This window comes from Doryrhamphus excisus, linkage group LG19, assembly GCF_037039965.1.
Source record: "Doryrhamphus excisus strain RoL-2023G ecotype Guam linkage group LG19, RoL_Dexc_Guam_v1.1, whole genome shotgun sequence".
Lineage (NCBI taxonomy): Eukaryota > Metazoa > Chordata > Actinopteri > Syngnathiformes > Syngnathidae > Doryrhamphus > Doryrhamphus excisus.
This window is the reverse complement of record NC_136375.1, coordinates 2,254,110-2,278,224: the sequence shown is the minus strand read 5'-3', so window position 1 is coordinate 2,278,224 and position 24,115 is coordinate 2,254,110. Positions and strand designations below refer to the sequence as shown.

The 24,115-nt window shown below is 27.7% G+C and overlaps 1 protein-coding gene across 1 annotated transcript in view; it reads left to right on the top strand.

The window, feature by feature from the left end:
* Positions 1 to 24,115, top strand: part of slc25a21 (solute carrier family 25 member 21) — a 136,202-nt gene that overhangs the window by 1,697 nt on the left and 110,390 nt on the right. The window lies entirely within an intron of this gene.

Genomic DNA, 24,115 nt, shown 5'->3' with positions numbered 1-24,115 from the left:
TTCACTCTTTGCTTTTTTTTGTTTACATTCTGGAAATATTTCAACCGTCTCTTTAAAGAATTTTTGCACATTTTATGACTTTATTTTTCTTCTACCAGATTTTCCAGACATCGCTAGCGAGTTAGCTGGATGTCTGTGTAGCATTCTCTTTTGGTAGTATCTTACTGTAATTATTCACTGAAGTAGATTTTAATTTAATTTAATTTAATTTAATTTAATTTAATTTAATTTAATGTAATTTAATGTAATTTAATTTAATTTAATTTAATTTAATTTAATTTATTTACTTTACTTTTACATTAAATTAAGTAAATAATTAAATTGATTTAATTGAATTTAAGTAAGTAAATTTAATTATATTTAATTTAATTAATCAATAAATTTAATAATAAATACATTTAATAATTTAATTAATAAATGTAATTAAATTCAATTAAATTCAATTAAATTTAATTGACGGTTGAGACAGTAAAGACAGTTGAGAACGGTAAATAAACTATGAATGCTTTGTGTTTGTAGTATTCATGCATTACATTTGTGGTCTTTATTTATTATACACATTTTATGACTTTATTTTTCTTCTACCAAATTTTCCAGACATCGCTAGCGAGTTAGCTGGATGTCTGTGTACCTTTCTCTTTTGGTAGTATCTTACTGTAATTATTCACTGAAGTAGATTTAAATTAAATGTTAATTTAATTTAATTTAATTTAATTTAATTTAATTTAATTTAATTTAATTTAATTACTTTAAATTCAATTAAGTAAATAATTAAATTGATTTAATTAAATTGATTTAATTGAATTTAATTAATTAAGTAAGTACATTTAATTAAATTTAATTTAATTAATAATAATAAATTTAATAATCAATAAATTTAATAATATAATTAATAAATGTAATTAAATTCAATTATATTCAATTAGTAGTATCTTACTGTAATTATTAATTGAAGTGGATTGATAATTTAATTTAATTTAATTTAATTTAATTTAATTTAATTTAATTTAATTTAATTTAATTTAATTTAATTTAATTTAATTTAATTTAATTCAATTCAATTCAATTCAATTCAATTCAATTCAATTCAATTCAATTCAATTCAATTTAATTTAATTTAATTTAATTTAATTTAATTTAATTTAATTTAATTTAATTTAATTTGCATCTTGTGTTTCAAAGAAGTTACCCGAAGACTAGCAATTAAATCGGTAAGCCTTTATTCTTAACGTCTTTTAACGATTTTGTGACAGTTGAGAACGATAAATAAATTATGAATGCTTTGTGTTCGTAGTATTTATGCATTACATTCCTGGTCTTTATTTATTATACTTTATTAGTGCTACATAAGCCGCACGGTGGATGAGTGGTTTGCATGTTCTACTTCGGTTTCCTGGATGCTAGGTTAATTTCTGACTCCAAATTGTCCATAGGTATGAATGTGAGTGTGAATGGTTGTTTGTCTATATGTGCCTTGTGATTGGCTGGCCACCAGTCCAGGGTGGACCCCGCCTCCCGCCCCAAGACAGCACCCCCGCGACCCTCGTGAGGATAAGCGGCATAGAAAATGAAGTACAGTTCCTACAGTGGGTCGAAAACTGTTGTGTAAAGCTAACGTAAACATGCCCAGCATTCATTGCATGACAAGCCTCCCCCTATGTTATGTAAACATTGAGCAAAAACAAGGTCAGGTCAAGGTCTTGGAACTCGTTCTCTTCTAGGACACAGTATTTACGTTAGCAACAAATCTGGACGATCATTCTGCCGTTGCTGCACGATTAAAATAAAATAAAACACTCAGGAAGAACTGAAATAAATAAATATTCCAATATGGATGCTGAGGTTTTCATTGAGAGTGACCAGGATGGATAGGATCAGGAACAAGTACATCAGTGGGACATTATATGTTGCCTTGAAGTCATGTATTGACCGTATTGGATTATTTCATAACTAATTTCTATGTTAAATGACCGCTTCACTGCAGCTTGTTAAAAAAATGGTTACAAAATAATAATGCAGAGGTTCAATAGTGTTATTTTTAAAAAGGCAAATTCAATTTTAATTATGCCCCCCCTCCTCCCTCCCCTGCCCCCATAAGCCTACCCATATAATTATCATATGGCACTAATGTGATTACTGAGGGTAGGTTGGTGTAAATAAATTCCCCACATTAGATTTCATCATTTAAATTGAGACGAGACAGATAAAATAAAATTAAATAAAATTAAATGAAATAAAATAAAATAAAATTAAATTACACATTTTATGACTTTATTTTTCTTCTACCAAATTTTCCAGACATCGCTAGCGCGTTAACTGGATGTCTGTGTACCTTTCTCTTTTGGTAGTATCTTACTGTAATTATTCATTGAAGTGGATTGATTATTTTATTTTATTTTATTTTATTTTATCTTATTTTATTTTATTTAATACTTAAATTTAATGTACTTAAAATAAATAAATTAAATTAAATTCTAATAATTACATTAAATTCTAATAATTACATTAAATTCTAATAAATAAATACATTCTAATAAATAATACATTCTAATAAATTAAATTCAAATAAATTAAATTATATATATTTTTTAATATTAATTTGACAGTAGTGGTGGTTATTCTTGGCTTTTTGACCAATATGTCAAAAAGCTGTCCTCTGTCCTCTGTCCTAGCATGGTTCTCTTCTTATTTATCAGACAGGAGTTTTAGTGTCCTAGTTAACCAGATCCGATCTGACTCTACTGATCTGTTGTTTGGAGTACCCCAGGGCTCTGTTTTGGGTCCGATTTTGTTTTTGTTATATATTCTCCCTCTAGGAAAGATTATCCAGGATTTTGATGATGTCTCCTACCCCTGATGAAGTTATTCCAGGGATCAAACAGTATTTGAGTGTTCACAGCCTGTCTTGTAAGTCTAGCCTCAGAAATCTTGGAGTAATTTTTGACAAGGAAATGTCATTATAGCACCACTCAAAGCAGCTCACTCGGAATTGTTTCTTTCGGCTAAGAAAAATCTCGAAACTTCGAACAATGGTATCTAAAGGTGAGCTCGAGATGATAATCCATGCCTTTGTGTCTTCTCGTTTAGACTACTGTAATAGTTTGTTTTCTTGTCGAAACAAAAAAAGAGTTGTCTCGTCTGCAATAGGTTCAAAATTCTGCAGCGCGGTTATTGACTCGATGCAACAGAAGGGCTCACATCAGACCGATTCGGAAAGCTCTCCATTGGCTCCCTGTCTCATTCCGTGTGAATTTTAAAATCCCTATACCCCCTCTCGGAGGCTGATATCGTCAGATCAAAATTTACTCATGGTCCCTCGTAGTCGTTTTAGGACCCGAGGAGACCTATCTTTTCAGGTTGTTGCGCCAAGGCTCTGGAATGACCTTCCACCCTCCCTACGTTCGCTTGACTCTGTCGATGCATTTAAGAGTAACCTTAAAACTTACTTGTTTTTGCAGGCATACCCAGCTCAGTAGATTTAGGGTATTATGACCATCATATATTTATGTCTATTTTATTCTATACTGTTTTTATGTACTGTTTTTATTGTACATTGTTTTATTGTATTTTTTATGTGTATTTTAACTCTGTGTTTTGCCTTTTGTGAAACACTTTGTGACTTCTGTCTGAGAAAGGTGCTATATAAATAAAATAGATTAGATTAGAATTGATTAGATTTCATAATTTAAATTGAGACGAGACAGATTAAATTAAATTAAATTAAATTAAATTAAATTATAATACATTAAATTATAATACATTAAATTATAATACATTAAATTATAATACATTAAATTCTAATAATTTAATTTAATTAAATTCTAATAAATTAAATTTTAATAAATTAAATTCTAATAATTTAATTTAATGTAATTTAATTTAATTTAATCATCAAATCATATGGCAGGCATTTGATTACTGAGGGTAGGTTGGTGTAAATAAATTCCCCACATTAGATTTCATCATTTAAATTGAGACGAGACAGATAAAATTAAATTAAATTAAATTAAATTAAATTAAATTAAATTAAATTAAATTAAATTAAATTAAAATAAAATAAAATAAAATAAATTAAATTAAATTAAATTAAATTAAATTAAATTAAATTAAATTAAATTAAATTAAATTAAATTAAATTAAATTAAATTCTAATAAATTAAATTCTAATAAATTAAATTAAATTAAATTAAATTCTAATAAATTAAATTCTAATAAATTAAATTCAATTAATTATAATAATTTGAAATAAATTCAAATAAGTTAAATTAAATATTTTTTAATATTAATTTGACAGTAGTGGTGATTATTCTTGGCTTTTTGACCAATATTACTTCATTTTGCGTTACTCTTCTTTATACCAAGTGGCTCAAGACGTCGTCACCAGCTTCCTCTTTTAGAATAAAAGTTGTTGATTTTATTTCAGCAGTACTTTTTCTTTGAGAATGGTACTTTCAGTTGCTTTCAGTTTATTAATTGTAATTTTAAAAACGGTACAATAATATTCTATTGCTGTGTGTGTGTGTGTGTGTGTGTGTTTAAGCTAAAATACAAGTCATTCCAGAAGCGGCCGCCAGGTGGCGGCAATTGATTAGATTTCATCATTTAAATTGAAACGAGACAAATTAAATTAAATTAAATTAAATTAAATTAAATTAAATTAAATTAAATTAAATTAAATTAAATTAAATTAAATTAAATTAAATTAAATTAAATTAAATTAAATTAAATTAAATTAAATTAAATTAAATTAAATTCTAATAAATTAAATTCTAATAAATTAAATTCTAATAAATTAAATTATTATAATAATTTGAAATAAATTCAAATAAATTAAATTAAATATTTTTTTATATTAATTTGACAGTAGTGGTGATTATTCTTGGCTTTTTGACCAATATAACTGTACAATAATATTTTATTGCTGTGTTTGTGTGTGTGTGTGTTTAAGCTAAAATACAAGTCATTCCAGAAGCGGCCGCCAGGTGGCGGCAATTGCACGTCATATCTTTGCTCACGGTGACCTCTGTAGCATGAGGACGTGAAGACGGCATATTAATAACTCTGGTGTGCATAAATAATGAAATGTAAATATTACATAGTTTATAAGCCATAATAATAATAACAAAACCTTATTTTGGGAAAGTAGCGCCTTCTGACTAGCTTAAACGTCAGCGTCTTTTGTCAAGTGAAAGTATGCTGTGAAAGAAGCTAAGCTGTGTGTGTGTTTTTTTGTGTGTGTGTTTTGTGTGCGTGTTTCCCCCACAGACAGGAAGTAGCCTGCGCCAATCACGGGCGAATTAGGCCTAATATTTATTTCCAGAAACAATTGTGCGTGTTTTGCCGCTTGCATTGCAGCAGCTCTGATTGAACTCCCGGCGGACATGTTGGAGACAGATGTGCAGAGATGACCTCATGTTTGGATGCCTTGTTGATTCTGGACCTGGGGTCTTCTCCTAAACCCATACCCCCCCCACATACCCCCCTTGATGATGATGATGATGTAGCGGACATTTACATTTGTCTTCTTCTAACCGACGCATCTCTCTTTTCATCCATCTTCATCTCCATCATTGCAACCATGCACCGTTCTAGTACTAGTATATTACTACTACGAGTATTATAGTAGTACTACAAAGCAACGCTTGTTATTCAAGCAACCCCTCATTTAATATGGAATAATTAGGACCCGACGGAAAATAAACTTGGGAAGATTTATCGTCTCATTAGACGTTCCCGAGGAGAACGTTCACAACGGCTGTCATGAGAAATTAGACCAGAATGTTCAAAAACAAATGACTTCAATGGCGGAGGAAAAGAAACATTAAAGAAGCCTTAAAAGGATGAAATATTTAACCCATTTTAGTTTGTTTTTTTTCTGGCGTTATCGTCTGCGTTGGCGTATTAATTTAATTTAATTTAATTTAATTTAATTTAATTTAATTTAATTTAATTTAATTTAATTTAATTTAATTTAATTTAATTTAATTTAATTTAATTTAATTTAATCATCAAATCATATGGCAGGCATGTGATTACTGAGGGTAGCTTGGTGTAAATAAATTCCCCACATTAGATTTCATCATTTAAATTGAGACAAGACAAATTAAATTAAATTAAATTAAATTAAATTAAATTAAATTAAATTAAATTAAATTAAATTAAATTAAATTAAATTAAATTAAATTAAATTAAATTCTAATAAAGAAAAGAAACATTAAAGAAGCCTTAAAAGGATGAAATATTTAACCCATTTTATTTAATTTTTTCTGGCGTTATCGTCTGCGTTGGCGTATTAATGCCATTTAATTTAATTTAATTTAATTTAATTTAATTTAATTTAATTTAATTTAATTTAATTTAATTTATCAATCATCAAATCATATGCCAGGCATGTGATTACTGAGGGTAGCTTGGTGTAAATAAATTCCCCACATTAGATTTCATCATTTAAATTGAGACGAGACAGATTAAATTAAATTAAATTAAATTAAATTAAATTAAATTAAATTAAATTAAATTAAATTAAATTAAATTAAATTAAATTAAATTAAATTAAATTAAATTAAATTAAATTAAATTAAATTAAATTAAATTAAATTAAATTAAATTAAATTAAATTAAATTCTAATAAAGAAAAGAAACATTAAAGAAGCCTTAAAAGGATGAAATATTTAACCCATTTTATTTATTTTTTTCTGGCGTTATTGTCTGCGTTGCCGTGGTAACGCCATGTCACGTGACGGGCTTTCTAGTCCATAACAGGCTCATCAACACGCATGTTTTTATTATATGCAGTATTTGGCATTTTTTATATATACATATTTTATATATTCATTAGAAATAGGATTATAATAAAATGTTTCATTCAATTCAAAATATTTAGAAAAAGTGCTGTTTAATGATTTCCTAATTTATCAGTATTGTTTAATAAATTACATGTAAATACAAATAAAAAAATAAAAAATGAAAAAAATTATTTAGTCATATCTGTTGTTTTAAAAAAAATAACGAGTAGAAATATTTTTAATAAATAATAATAATAAATTAATAAATAAAATTATAAATTTTTAGAGATGAAAGAATCAAATTCATTAAAAAAAATTATTTAGTCATTCATTAGAAATATGATTATAATAAAATGTTTCATTCAATTCAAAATATTTGGAAAAAATGCTGTTTTGATTTCCTAATTTATCAGTATTGTTTAATAAATTACATACAAATACAAATTAAAAAAATGAATAAAAAATGAAAAAAATTATTTAGTCATATCTGTTGTCTTTTAAAAAAAATAATGAGTAGAAATATTTTTAAATACATTTTATTATCTTGAAAAGCTTCAGTTTTTATGTCAAATTAGATTTAAAATAAGTTGAATAAAAAAATTAATTAAATTATAAATTTTTAGAGATGAAAGTATCAATTTCATTAAAAAAATTATTTCGTCATTCATTAGAAATATGATTATAATAAAATGTTTAATTCAATTTAAAATATTTAGAAAAAGTGCTGTTTCATGATTTCCCAATTTATCAGTATTGTTTAATAAATGACATGTAAATACAAATAAAAAAATAAAAAAGAAAAAAAATATTTTGTCATATCTGTTGTCTTTTTTTTTAAAATAATGAGTAGAAATATTTTTAAAATACATTTTATTATCTTGAAAAGTTTCTGTTTTTATGTCAAATTATATTAGAAATAAGTTGAATAAAAAAAACTTAGATTAAATTAAATAATAATTTTTTAGAAATGAAAACTAATTTCTGGAATTTCTAGAACATTTTCCCAATTTTTCCTCCTTTTGTTACTGTACTTTGGCATATTTTCATTATTTATTTTGTCATATTGTTGCATTTTAAATATTAAATTGTGTCATATCTTTAATTTAATCTTTAATTTTAATTATAATTCATTTATAAAGTATAATAAATATATACCGTATATATTAAAATGACCTCACATTGATACAAACCATGTTTGTAGTTTTTGCTGAAATTGTGTAAAAGTGTAAAGTATTTTAACCGTATTATATCAATGACAAAAGGCTGGTGTTGATTGGCTAGGAGAAGTCACATGGTTGTTGAGGAGGCGTGTTTAATTTCGGTTCATTTTCATTGTTTTTATTTCATTTTCTTGTCTACAGAAGACTCCATTCCAAACTCCATTGCTTTTATGACGACTTTAAAGTGACCATTGGCTTACGTGTTGCCTACGTTTTGCACACATATTGCACATATGCGAGCCCCTTGACGGCCCCCCCGCACATCCATCGGTGCCGAAAACATCCACATTTAGACCCTCATTGGTGCGCTTCAGATAAAGTCGATTGGTCCCAGCGGCGCCGTGCAAAATGAGAGCAACTATAGTTCAAAGTGGAGTCTTGACCGTGTAACGATGCGGCCATTACAGCTCGTTTTTCAACACCAACGAAATCTAAAACATCTTTTAACTTCACGGTCGGGTTCTCCGGGCAGGAATCATCTCAATCCGGTCGGCGCGGGTCGGATCGTCCACTTTTAAAAAGTCAATCCGGGTAACTTATTACAGACATTCCCGGTCAGGCCCCATTCCGAAGAGAGCGGCACCTCGGAACATCTGCTTCTTTTCATGCGTCGGAACATTACACGGATCTCCGGCGGGTCTTCTTGCTTGTCAGGCTGGACGGCGTGGAAACATCTCAGTTATGGTCAGGTTCTCTGATGCGGCAAAACTTTGTTAGTTTCATTTTTTTTTCAACGCCAAAAATAAGTTATGATTCATAATCGCCATAATCCTGATGCTTTATTTAAGACGATGTTAGCGGTGCTGCTGCATAGACAATTAGCTATAGCTGTAAAACATTTTACGACTTTTTTTTAGTAATATTTATTAATATTTATTATTATTTATTAATATTTATTAATATTTAGTAATATTTTTTAAAAGTAATATTTTAATATTTTATTTTTTTAATTTTTAAATAAAATATTTTTTTTTAAATAAAATAAATATAATATAATTTTTTTCTATTGTCTGTCATCTAAATATAATATAAATATAATATAAAATTTTTTTTCAAGTAATATTTTTTTAAGTAATATTTTAATATTTTATTTTATTTTAATTTTAAATTTTTAAATAAAATATTTTTAAAAAAAAATATATAATATAAATTTTTTTTCTATTGTCTGTCATCTAAATATAATATAAATATAATATACAAATTTTTTCAAGTAATATTTTAAATATGCATGTGAATAATAGCTTCAATAAATGCTAAAAGTATTTTTATTAATACATTCCGATGTTTTTGTTTATACGTATATGTATCTCGAAATGACGCACTACTTGGCTACCACCAGCAGAGGCGCTGTTGTTCCGATCTCTATTAGTTTCGGTGTTTAATTAAATAAATTTAAATTATTAAAAAAAAAATTCTTATGCGTAAAATAAAAATATAAAATGCCTGATTGTTTGCCAGCTAAATATAATATAAATATAATATTTAAAAAAAATTCAAGTAATATTTTAAATATGCATGTGAATAATAAATGCCAGATTGTTTGTCATCTAAATACAATATAAATATAATATTAAATGTAATAAAAAATAATATAATATAAAATTCCCTTCTACTGAAATTAATATAAAATTTTCTGACATTTGAATTGAATATATTTTTTTCCCATCCGCTTAAATTAAATATGAAATTGCTGTCTAGTGCAATTCCTTCCTGGCTTTCTGCCATATAAGATTAATATTAAGAAATATATACTATATAATTGTTAAATAACAATTAAAAAAAAAAATTAAATAAAAATAAAGGTTGTGATTTACACCAAAATATTTTTTGGATCATTTTTTAAATTTTGTAGAACCAGAATTTTTTTTTCCTGACTATTTTTATGGCGTTATCTACACAAATGCCGAAAATAGTCTTATCTCGCTATGTTAAAAATTCCTTTAAAAAAACTTCCTGGATCCAGACGGTGATGCGGATCATTCCCAAAATAGAATCAGTTCCTCCATATCCCAGTTCCCACGAATCCTGAAAATATAATAAAAATTTATTTGGAACTTTTTAAGTTATTTTTAACACAAACAGCAAAAATGTAACCTGTTTTTGTTGGTGCAAATCTATAATTGTTAAATAAAAATAAAAAATAAAATAAATATAAAAATTGTGATTCACACCAAAATATTTTTTGGATCATTTTCGATATTTTGTAGAACCAGAATTTTTTTTCCTGATTATTTTTATGGAGTTATACGCACAAATGCTTATCTTGCTGTGTTAAAAATTCCTTTAAAAAAACTTCCTGGATCCAGACGGTGATGCGGATCATTCCCAAAATACAATAATTTCCTCCATATCCCAGTTCCCACAAATCCTGAAAATATAATAAAAATTTATTTGGAAGTTATTTTTAACACAAACAGCAAAAATGTAACCTGTTTTTGTTGGTGCAAATCTATAATTGTTAAATAGAAATAAAATAAAAATAAATAAAATAATAAAAAAATAATAATAAAATAATAAATAAAATTGTGATTCACACGGAAATATTTTTTGAAAATTTAACACAAACAGCAAAAATGTAACCTGCTTTTTGCTGCTTTTTTGTTGGTGCAAATGTAAAATTAATATTAAAATAAAATAATTATTTGAGTGAAAATAATCAAACTTAAAATTTAGTTTGCATGTGCAAACGGGACAATTTAGCGGAATTAAAAAAAATTATTTAAAAGTATTTATAAAAGTATTTTATTAATACATTCTGATGTTTTTGTTTATATATATTGAAGTGAATAAAGTATCTTGAAATGACGCACTGCTTGGCTACCACCAGCAGAGGCGCTGTTGTTCCAATCTCTCTCAGTTTCGGTGTTTAATTAAATAAATTAAAATTATTAAAAAAAAAAATACTTATGATTTTCTTATGCTTAAAATAAAAATATAAAATGCCTGATTGTTTGCCAGCTAAATATAATATAAATATAATATTTTAAAAAATTTCAAGTAATATTTTAAATATGCATGTGAATAATAAATGCCAGATTGTTTGTCATCTAAATACAATATAAATATAATATTAAATATAATAAAAAAATATTATAATATAAAATTCCCTTCTACTGAAATTAATTAAATATTTTTTGAAAATTTATTTGGAACTTTTTAAGTTATTTTTAACACAAACAGCAAAAATTTAACCTGCTTTTTGCTGCTTTTTTGTTGGTGCAAATGTAAAATTAATATTAAAATAAAATAATTATTTGAGTGAAAATAATCAAACTTAAAATTTAGTTTGCATGTGCAAACGGGACAATTTAGCGGAATTAAAAAAAAAAATGTAGTCATGAAAATGAATATCTATATATATATATATATATAAAAGTTATATTCTACTTGATGCTGGACATGTTTGTATGCATTCTTCCTGCTGGAAAGCAATAAAGTTTTTTGTCCCAAAAAAAAAAAAAAAAAAAAGGAGCGCTGTGCTGTTTATTCTCTAGCGGCGACTTCCTCATGAGGCCTGACATCCATGTTGAAAACCCCCGAATTGGCCATTTAACCTCACGCCCCGCAGCCTCCTCGCCGCTCTCACACATGTGGTTGCTAGCTAGAGGAAACAACGACGCGGGCTACGGCTACGACGCTACGTCGGGTCTCCGGGAAGTGAGCGAGCGAGCCAGGCGGACCTCATGTTGTTTCAACGCAACCCGATACGCCATCAGCGGGCTCAGATAGGCTAATTACAAAGGCGGACGACGTATAAATAAACATAATAAGTACTGTCAATAAGGCAAACGGACAAGCAAAAAAAAAAAAAAAACCCGGAATTACGTGGCAGTTTTCCGTGTGCGGCCCTGCTGTGTGTGTGTGTGTTTTATATATAATGCAGAGTATTTATTTGATGTTGTTCTTGTGAAAAATCTATGCTAATTATAATTATTATATATTATATTATTTTATATATATATATTATTATATATCATATATATTGTTTTTTAATTATTTTTTTATTATATATATATATATTATATAATATATTATTATATGCTAAAATTATATGTATGAGAATTATTATGGGAATAAAATCATATTAGTATCAGAAGAAAATTATGGGAAAAAATAAATAAAAAAATGATAATTTTTGTAGCAAAGTTTAATTTTTTAAAGTCATAACATTATGCGGGCGAGAGGCGGGGTGCAACCTGGAAAAAACCCCCGGAATTACGTGGCAGTTTCCCGTGTGCGGCCCTGCTGTGTGTGTGTGTGTGTGTTTTATATATAATGCAGAGTATTTATTTATTTATTTAATGTTGTTCTTGTGAAAAATCTATGCTAATTATAATTATTATATATTATTATATATTATATTATTTTATTTATATATATATATATATTATTTTTTAATTATTTTTTTTATTATATTATATATATATTATATAGTATATTATTATATGCTAAAATTATATGTATGAGAATTATTATGGGAATAAAATCATATTAGTATCAGAAGAAAATTGTGGGAAAAAATAAATAAATAAATAATCATTTTTTGTAGCAAAGTTTAATTTTTTAAAGTCATAACATTATGCGGGCGAGAGGCGGGGTACAACCTGATGCCACATACTGGACAGTAAGCTAAAAAAAAAAAAAGGAAAAAAATTACATACTTTTTTATAGCAAAGGTTAATTTTTTTTAAGTCATAATATTTTGCAATACACAAAACAAAGTTGTCATTTTTGGAAGGTTGCAGAAAAAGTTATAATGTTATGAGAATAAAATTCAAATATTATGGGAATAAAGTCATATTAGTACCAGAAGAAAATTTGTGAAAATTGTGGGGAAAAAATATTTAAAAATTACATAATTTTTGTAGCAAAGTTAATTAAAAAAAAATTTTAGTCATTTTTGGAAGGTTGCAGAAAAAGTTATGTTATGAGAATAAAACCAAAATATTATGGGAATAAAGTCATATTAGTACTAGAAGACATTTTTTGAAAATTTGTGAAAAATGTGGGGAAAAAATATTTAAAAATTACATAATTTTTGTAGTAAAGTTAATAAAAAAAATTAAGTCATTTTTGAAGGTTGCAGAAAAAGTTATAATGTTATGAGAATAAAATCCAAATATTATGGGAATAAAGTCATATTAGTACCAGAAGAAAATTTGTGAAAATGGTGGGAAAAAAATATTTAAAAATTACATAATTTTTGTAGCAAAGTTAATTAAAAAAAATTAAGTCATTTTTGGAAGGTTGCAGAAAAAGTTATAATGTTATGAGAATAAAATCAAAATATTATGGGAATAAAGTCATATTAGTACCAGAAGAAAATTTGTGAAAATGGTGGGAAAAAAATATTTAAAAATTACATAATTTTTGTAGCAAAGTTAATTAAAAAAAATTAAGTCATTTTTGGAAGGTTGCAGAAAAAGTTAGAATGTTATGAGAATAAAATCAAAATATTATGGGAATAAAGTCATATTAGTACCAGAAGAAATTTTTTGAAAATTTGTGAAAAATGTGGGGAAAAAATATTTAAAAATTACATAATTTTTGTAGCAAAGTTAATAAAAAAAAATTAAGTCATTTTTGGAAGGTTGCAGAAAAAGTTATAATGTTATGAGAATAAAATCCAAATATTATGGGAATAAAGTCATATTAGTACCAGAAGAAAATTTGTGAAAATGGTGGGAAAAAAATATTTAAAAATTACATAATTTTTGTAGCAAAGTTAATTAAAAAAAATTAAGTCATTTTTGGAAGGTTGCAGAAAAAGTTATAATGTTATGAGAATAAAATCAAAATATTATGGGAATAAAGTCATATTAGTACCAGAAGAAATTTTTTGAAAATTTGTGAAAAATGTGGGGAAAAAATATTTAAAAATTACATAATTTTTGTAGCAAAGTTAATAAAAAAAAATTAAGTCATTTTTGGAAGGTTGCAGAAAAAGTTATAATGTTATGAGAATAAAATCAAAATATTATGGGAATAAAGTCATATTAGTACCAGAAGAAATTTTTTGAAAATTTGTGAAAAATGTGGGGAAAAAATATTTAAAAATTACATAATTTTTGTAGCAAAGTTAATAAAAAAAAATTAAGTCATTTTTGGAAGGTTGCAGAAAAAGTTATAATGTTATGAGAATAAAATCCAAATATTATGGGAATAAAGTCATATTAGTACCAGAAGAAAATTTGTGAAAATGGTGGGAAAAAAATATTTAAAAATTACATAATTTTTGTAGCAAAGTTAATTAAAAAAAAATTTAAGTCATTTTTGGAAGGTTGCAGAAAAAGTTATAATGTTATGAGAATAAAATCTAAATATTATGGGAATAAAGTCATATTAGTACCAGAAAAACATTTGTGAAAATTGTGTGGAAAAAATATTTAAAAATTACATAATTTTTGTAGCAAAGTTAATTAAAAAAAAATTTAAGTCATTTTTGGAAGGTTGCAGAAAAAGTTATAATGTTATGAGAATAAAATCTAAATATTATGGGAATAAAGTCATATTAGTACCAGAAAAACATTTGTGAAAATTGTGTGGAAAAAATATTTAAAAATTACATAATTTTTGTAGCAAAGTTAATTAAAAAAAAAATTTTAAGTCATTTTTGGAAGGTTGCAGAAAAAGTTATAATGTTATGAGAATAAAATCAAAATATTATGGGAATAAAGTCATATTAGTACCAGAAGAAAATTTTTGAAAATTTGTGAAAAATGTGGGGAAAAAATATTTAAAAATTACATAATTTTGTAGCAAAGTTAATTAAAATTTTTTTTCAAGTCATTTCATTTCAAGTCAACTTGGTTTTATTTATTGCAAAATATTATGACTTAAATTTTTTTTAAACTTTGCTACAAAATTATGTAATTTTTTTTCTATTTTTTTCCCCACAATTTTCAAAAATTTTCTTCTGGTACTAATATGATTTTTTTCCCATAATATTTTGATTTTATTCCTTAATTTAATTCCTTCCTTATTTTATTTCCTTAACGCATCACGTTGTTCCATTCCTGGAAGTCTTGACTTGAGGATCCAGTTTTCTCCCATGAGTTAAATATAAACCCAAATTGTAATCTGGGTTTAAATTTCTGAAAACATCTGCATCGCTTCATACAAAAGCCAAAATATTGGCATCTTTCCTGCGTTGCTATTTAATAAGGATTCCTATGATCCAAATATAATTACGGGAGCGGTGATATATGATGTTAAGCGTTTCCTCCGGTCCCAGCGGCGCTACGAGCGCTGCAATGTGATGATGTCGGCTTTTCGGGGAGCTAACGCGGAGATGGATGGCTTCCTTGATGCGTTCACATGCGCAAACCGCTTCTTTCGACATCCCCGACGCTCGCTTCAGATGTCTCCAACATCTGTTTGCTACAAATGTGGATGGAAAACGTAGGAAATATTAGCGCTGCGGCAGAACTTTTACCCTGAAAGGATTCCAAAACGCCGCTTCTTTAAGCCTCGTGTCATCCAAACGCTGACTCAACGGCGCTCGCTGCGATTTCTATGACCCGTTCATGCCGATGCATCATGCAACCCAGACCACACACGGTTCAGGTCCATCCGGGTCGGGTCGGGTCGGGCGCCTGGGGTTTGAAGACGCTCCAGCGTGAGCTACGAGGTGAAGTCCTAAGCAGTTTTTTCCGAAGACGCGCTCTGTAATCACAAACTTTGGCGAGATGCCACGATAACGAGCGCAGTATCGCTATAGCAACAGCAAAAATCCAACGGCCAACCGCCTTTTTTTTTTTTTTTTTTGCTCTTCCGAGCTTTGAAAGATTTTCCTCGTCTTTGCCACACAAGAAGAACCGGTGGAGGTCCTTCATTGGTGGTTCTGGTCTTTGCTGGACTGGACCCTTGGGCGGCATGTGGTATTGCTACATCAAGCGTTACAGACAGACATATGTCACCCGGGGGGCGGTGGGGGGTGGCTGAACCCTGCATTTGTATATCATAAAAACTTAAAATCTTGCATTGTCTTCCGATATGTTGTCAAGCTTTACGTTGTTAATTTTTAATTTTTAATTTTTAATTTTTAATTTTTAATTTTTAATTTTTAATTTTTAATTTTTAATTTTTAATTTTTAATTTTTAATTTTTAATTTTTAATTTTTAATTTTTAATTTTTAATTTTACAGATTTGTCAGTTACAGACAGACATATGTCACGGGGGGGGTGGCTGAACCCTGCATTCATATATCATAAAAACTTTAAATCTTGCATTGTCTTCCGATACGTTGTCAAGCTTTACGTTTTTAATTTTAATTTTAATTTTAATTTTAATTTTAATTTTAATTTTAATTTTAATTTTAATTTTAATTTTTTAATTTTAATTTTTTAATTTTAATTTTTTAATTTTAATTTTTTAATTTTAATTTTAATTTTAATTTTAATTTTAATTTTAATTTTAATTTTAATTTTAATTTTAATTTTAATTTTAATTTTAATTTTAATTTTAAAGTTTTAATTTTTGATTTTTAATTTTACAGATTTGTCAGTTACAGACAGACATATGTCACCGGGGGGTGGGGGGGGGTGGATGAACCCTGCATTCATATATCATAAAAACTTAAAATCTTGCATTGTCTTCCGATACGTTGTCGAGCTTTACAATTTTAATTTTAATTTTAATTTTAATTTTAATTTTAATTTTAATTTTAATTTTAATTTTAATTTTAATTTTAATTTTAAAATTTTAATTTTGTAATTTTGTAATTTTAATTTTAATTTTTAAATTCTAAGTTTTAATTTTTGATTTTTAATTTTACAGATTTGTCAGTTACAGACAGACATATGTCATCGGGGGGTGGGGGGGGGGTGGATGAACCCTGCATTCATATATCATAAAAACTTAAAATCTTGCATTGTCTTCCGATCAGTGTCAAGCTTTACATTTTTAATTTTAATTTTTGATTTTTAAATTTTAAATAATATTGAATTTTTTTTTTGTAATTTTTTTTTTAAATTTTTGTCACGTACTGAAGTACGAGGTGATATGGCCATCCAATTACATTATATACGATATTTACACTAATTACAATTTTGACGCTGTGTGATTATCGGAGGATTTATTGCGGCTTATCAATAAATTCGCAAGCAGGTTCATCCTGAGCCATGAGAGATTTTATTGTAATTCTTTCAACATTTTTAACATGTAACGTTTTCTCCCGATTTCTAACGATTTTTGTGACGGTCATATCTTACATAATCGGTAATATCGGTAAAATAATACGGTCATTTTTGAAACCGTACAATCGCTATCGGAAGTTCTATCAGGTTTAGCTCATGATCGCTGGAGACCCCTGAACTACCTCCACTGCCGAGGGATAGCGCTCATTGTCGGACACACTTTGTCAGAGGCGCCGTTGGTCGCAAATTAGCACTTTCATGAAAAAAAATTAAATATGAATTTCAAAATATTTTGTGTCATTTCATATTTTCTGTGAAATTTTTCCTCATTAAAAATGAATGGGCAATTTATTTGGTGCCCCCGACGACTACTGTAATGAGATTGCCGGTTCAATTCCTGTGTAGTTCTTTATCTTGTTGTAGACCTTACATACATTTTAACAGCACATTTCCATATTTCCACAGCATTTCAGTCCAGCTTCAGCTGTCAAAGTGCTCCTACATTGTACACTTCAACTTTGGCAGTTATTATTATTATTATTAATATTATTACTTGCAGTGGTCGTGACTATTAGTCATGCGAATTTGGTCAAAGCCGATACAATAACACGGCATCTCCGATATGTACTTAAGTGGAGAGGAGACAAGGTAATTACCCTCGGGCCAATTAGGGAAAGGGGCCAAGGGAGCAGCAAAGTCATTTTCTAACCCAAACATCCTGGTTCCGAGGATTGGGGGGGGGCGGGCTTTTAAAAAAAAAACACAAAAAAAACATCAGCATAGGCGAGTGATTTACTGGTCTCGACTGGACCAGGGAATCGTACCTTTCAACGCAGGCAAAAAAGCACTAAGCAAGTTTCAGTAATTTAATTTTAATTAATTAATTAAATTATCATTACTGTCACTCAATTATAAAAATGTATACAGAATTATTTGACTTTTTTTTAATGAATCAAATTTGTATACGACGTCAGGCTTCATATATAAATATTATCGTAATTAATAATTCAGAAATAGAACATAACAAAATGTCATAATTTTTTTGTGGGTATTTTAAAATTTTGTGCAAATTTTTTCTACTCCAAACACCGAAACGAGTCAAAATTAATAATTATAAAAATGTATACAGAAAAATTTGTCATTTTTTAAAAAATGAATCAAATCTCTATATGACGTCAGGCTTCATATATAAATATTATTGTAATAATTCATAAATAGAACATAACAAAATGTCATAATTCTATTACTGAATTAACACTTAAGTGGCAATTTTAATTTTTTTGTGGGTATTTTAAAAAATGTTTGCAAATTTTGTCTACTCCAAACACTGAAACGAGTCAAAATTAATAATTATAAAAATGTATACAGAAAATTTTTTAATTTTTTTAAAATGAATCAAATCTCTATATGACGTCAGGCTTCATATATAAATATTATCATAATTAATAATTCAGAAATAGAACATAAAATGTCATAATTCTATTACTGAATTAACACTTAAGTGGCAATTTAAAATTTTTTGTGGGTATTTTAAAAATTTTTTGCAAATTTTGTCTACTCCAAACACTGAAACGAGTCAAAATTAATAATTATAAAAATGTATACAGAAAAATTTGTCTTTTTTTTTTTAATGAATCAAATCTCTATATGACGTCAGGCTTCATATATAAATATTATCGTAATTAATAATTCATAAATAGAACATAACAAAATGTCATAATTTTATTACTGAATTAACACTTAAGTGGCAATTTTAAATTTTTTGTGGGTATTTTAAAAATTTTTTGCAAATTGTCTACTCCAAACACTGAAACGAGTCAAAATTAATAATTATAAAAATGTATACAGAAAAATTTGTCATTTTTTAAAAAATGAATCAAATCTCTATATGATGTCAGGCTTCATATATAAATATTATCATAATTAATAATTCAGAAATAGAACATAAAATGTCATAATTCTATTACTGAATTAACACTTAAGTGGCAATTTTAAATTTTTTGTGGGTATTTTAAAAAATTTTTGCAAATTGTCTACTCCAAACACTGAAACGAGTCAAAATTAATAATTATAAAAATGTATACAGAAAAATTTGTCATTTTTTTTAAAATGAATCAAATCTCTATATGACATCAGGCTTCATATATAAATATTATCATAATTAATAATTCAGAAATAGAACATAACAAAATGTCATAATTTTATTACTGAATTAACACTTAAGTAGCAATTTTAAATTTTTTGTGGGTATTTTCAAATTTTTTTGCAAATTTTGTCTACGCCAAACACTGAAACGAGTCAAAATTAATAATTATAAAAATGTATACAGAAAAAATTTTCATTTTTTTTTAAATTAATCAAATCTCTATATGACGTCAGGCTTCATATATAAATATTATCATAATTAATTCAGAAATAGAACATAACAAAATGTCACGATTAGTTTACTGATTGAAAGTTCAAGTGGCAATTTAAAATTTTTAGTGCACAAAAATTTGTGATATCTCAAAACAGAACAAAAAGTGTCGATTTTATGTTTGTTTGTGCAGTTTTTTAAAAATTAATTTATGGTTCAAACGATATTAAGAGATTAATTCGGTGATTATATTTATTTTTTTTCCACCAGGAATGGTCTTGTTGTGATTACGGCACCCGTCTAACATCCTGTAAAATAATCTTTAATAACTCAAAACCAAAAATGGCACAAATGTTTGTTTATCTTGCACAAACGATTCATCAAAATTCACCCAATTTCTCCAAATGAAACCCAAATAATCCCATTTGTTTGCTTTGTGTTTGTTTGTGTTATTAAAAGTGTCACATAATCAGCATCCCCGTTTGTGCAGTTTTGTGCAAATAAAATTTTATTTGTGCCGTCATACTTTTTGCGATATTAAAAATGTAAGTGTTTATAGTAGCAATTATATAATCATCGCCTTCCACTGATATCTCAAAACAGAACAAAAAGTGTTGTTTTTATGTTTGTTTGTGCAGTTTTTTTTTAATTAATTTATGGTTCGAACAAATGTTCCCATCGGTTTGTGCTGCATTTGTGCTGTTTTATAAATTAATCAAAATTCACCCAATTTCTCCAAATGAAACCCAAATAATCCCATTTGTTTGTTTGTGTTATTAAAAGTGTCACATAATCAGCGCCCCGTTTGTGCAGTTTTGTGCAAATAAAATTTTGTTTGTGCCGTCATACTTTTTGCGATATTAAAAATGTGTTTATAGTAGCAATTATATAATCATCGCCGTTGCCTTTCACTGATATCTCAAAACAGAACAAAAAGTCTCATTGTTTTTATGTTCCCATCGGTTTGTGCTGCATTTGTGCTGTTTTGAGTTATTACAGATTATTTTATAGATTAATCAAAATTCACCCAATTTCTCCAAATGAAACCCAAATAATCCCATTTGTTTGTTTGTGTTATTAAAAGTGTCATATAATCAGCGCCCCGTTTGTGCAGTTTTGTGCAAATAAAATTTTGTTTGTGCCGTAACACTTTTTGCGATATTAAAAATGTAAGTGTTTATAGTAGCAATTATATAATCATCGCCTTCCACTGATATCTCAAAACAGAACAAAAAGTGTCGTTTTTATGTTTGTTTGTGCAGTTTTTTTTATTAATTTATGGTTCGAACAAATGTTCCCATCGGTTTGTGCTGCATTTGTGCTGTTTTATAAATTAATCAAAATTCACCCAATTTCTCCAAATGAAACCCAAATAATCCCATTTGTTTGTTTGTGTTATTAAAAGTGTCACATAATCAGCGCCCCGTTTGTGCAGTTTTGTGCAAATAAAATTTTGTTTGTGCCGTCATACTTTTTGCGATATTAAAAATGTGTTTATAGTAGCAATTATATAATCATCGCCGTTGCCTTTCACTGATATCTCAAAACAGAACAAAAAGTCTCATTGTTTTTATGTTCCCATCGGTTTGTGCTGCATTTGTGCTGTTTTGAGTTATTACAGATTATTTTATAGATTAATCAAAATTCACCCAATTTCTCCAAATGAAACCCAAATAATCCCATTTGTTTGTTTGTGTTATTAAAAGTGTCATATAATCAGCGCCCCGTTTGTGCAGTTTTGTGCAAATAAAATTTTGTTTGTGCCGTAACACTTTTTGCGATATTAAAAATGTAAGTGTTTATAGTAGCAATTATATAATCATCGCCTTCCACTGATATCTCAAAACAGAACAAAAAGTGTCGTTTTTATGTTTGTTTGTGCAGTTTTTTTTATTAATTTATGGTTCGAACAAATGTTCCCATCGGTTTGTGCTGCATTTGTGCTGTTTTATAAATTAATCAAAATTCACCCAATTTCTCCAAATGAAACCCAAATAATCCCATTTGTTTGTTTGTGTTATTAAAAGTGTCATATAATCAGCGCCCCGTTTGTGCAGTTTTGTGCAAATAAAATTTTGTTTGTGCCGACATACTTTTTGCGATATTAAAAATGTAAGTGTTTATAGTAGCAATTATATAATCATCGCCTTTCACTGATATCTCAAAACAGAACAAAAAGTGTCGTTTTTATGTTTATTTGTGCAGTTTTTTTTTTATTAATTTATGGTTCGAACAAATGTTCCCATCGGTTTGTGCTGCATTTGTGCTGTTTTATAAATTAATCAAAATTCACCCAATTTCTCCAAATGAAACCCAAATAATCCCATTTGTTTGTTTGTGTTATTAAAAGTGTCACATAATCAGCATCCCCGTTTGTGCAGTTTTGTGCAAATAAAATTTTATTTGTGCCGTCATACTTTTTGCGAAATTAAAAATGTAAGTGTTTATAGTAGCAATTATATAATCATCGCTTTCCACTGATATCTCAAAACAGAACAAAAAGTGTCGTTTTTATGTTTGTTTGTGCAGTTTTTTTTTATTAATTTATGGTTCGAACAAATGTTCCCATCGGTTTGTGCTGCATTTGTGCTGTTTTATAAATTAATCAAAATTCACCCAATTTCTCCAAATGAAACCCAAATAATCCCATTTGTTTGTTTGTGTTATTAAAAGTGTCACATAATCCGCATCCCCGTTTGTGCAGTTTTGTGCAAATAAAATTTTGTTTGTGCCGACATACTTTTTGCGATATTAAAAATGTAAGTGTTTATAGTAGCAATTATATAATCATCGCCTTTCACTGATATCTCAAAACAGAACAAAAAGTGTCGTTTTTATGTTTGTTTGTGCACTTTTTAAAAATTAATTTATGGTTCAAACGATATTAAAAGATTAATTCGGTGATTATATATATTTTTTTCCACCAGGAATGGTCTTGTTGTGATTACGGCACCCGTCTAACATCCTGTAAAATAATCTTTAATAACTCAAAACCAAAAATGGCACAAATGTTTGTTTATCTTGCACAAACGATTGGGACTATTTTGTAGCCTGGGATGGGTTCCGTGGCGCCGAGTGACAAGTTTGTGGCGCTCGGAAGCGTCCTGTGAGCGACGACGCCCCATCAGAAGAGAAACGGGGCGGAAAAAGCTCTCGCTCTAATCCCCCCGACGTGGAGATGTGATCCTTGTGGGAACGCCGGGAAGAGGAGGAAGTGAATCAAGCATGGCTTTTACTTTTTGGGGTGGATGGCAAACGCCGTGACATCATTTTTGAGGTTTGGAGTGAGCTGTCTTGATTAGAGTAAGCCGCCGCTGTCACGTCGCCAAACCGCCCGTCAAAATCCCTGAAGGAATTTTTTTTTTTTTTTTCACGACGTGTGTTGTTCTTTTTGCGGTTATTTGTCCACTTGTCATTTTGCAGACTCGTTTTTTTGCTGACGTGACGGAATCTTACTGATAATTAATGAGTTTATTGATTCATTTTCATTTCGCACACTGCCCGTTCCGATTCCGATCATCCACGACCGAATTTGTCCGTTACTATGGTACCCATTATGTCATATCACCTCCTACTTCGGTACGGGACAAAAAAAAAATTAAAAACAAAAAAATATTAATAAAAATTAATAAAATAAATTAAGCCGAGATAAAAAGTCAAAATTATGAAATAAGAATGTTGTGCTTCAGTACGTGACAAAAAATTAAAAATATAAAACTTAAAAAACCTTAAAAAATAAATAAAATAAATTAATTTTTTTTTACATTTGTTCACTTCCTGCTTTCCTAATTTTATTTATTTATTTATAATAAAAAAAACCATAGTAACTGTCAATATAGTGATATATATAGCACTTCATGTCCAAAAGGAGTAGAAAGAAGCAAAGCTTATTAAATCCTACCCCTCCATCTGGTACTTTTACTCTTACACTTGTTCACTTCCTGCTTTCCTAATATAATGTAACAGTAAAAAAAAATTAAATGATATTAGGGAAGCAAACAAATGTAACAGTTAATAAATTGTAAAAGTACCAGATGGAGGGGTAGGATTTAATAAGCTTTGCTTCTTCCTACTCCTTTTGGACATGATGTGCTATATATATCACTGTATTGACAGTTACTATGGCAACCATTATGTCATTGTATGGTCATATCATCTTGTACTTCGGTATGTGGCAAAAAATAAAAAAAAATAAAAAAAATAAAAATAAATGAAATATATATTTTTTTAATTAAATTATATTAGGAAAGCAGGAAGTGAACAAATGTAACAGTTACTGATTGTAAAAGTACCAGATGGAGGGGTAGGATTTAATAAGCTTTGCTTCTTCCTACTCCTTTTGGACATGATGTGCTATATATATCACTATATTGACACTTACTATGGTACCCATTATGGCATTGGATGCTCATATCACCGAGTACTTTGCTACATGACAAAAAATAAGTAAATTAAATAAAATAATTAAAAAAAATTAAGTTTTAAAAAATTATATTAGGAAAGCAGGAAGTGAACAAATGTAACTGTTACTGATTGTAAAAGATTTTAAAAAATTTAGTTAAAAAATTCTATTAGGAAAGCAGGAAGTGAACAAATGCAAATGCAATAAATATTTT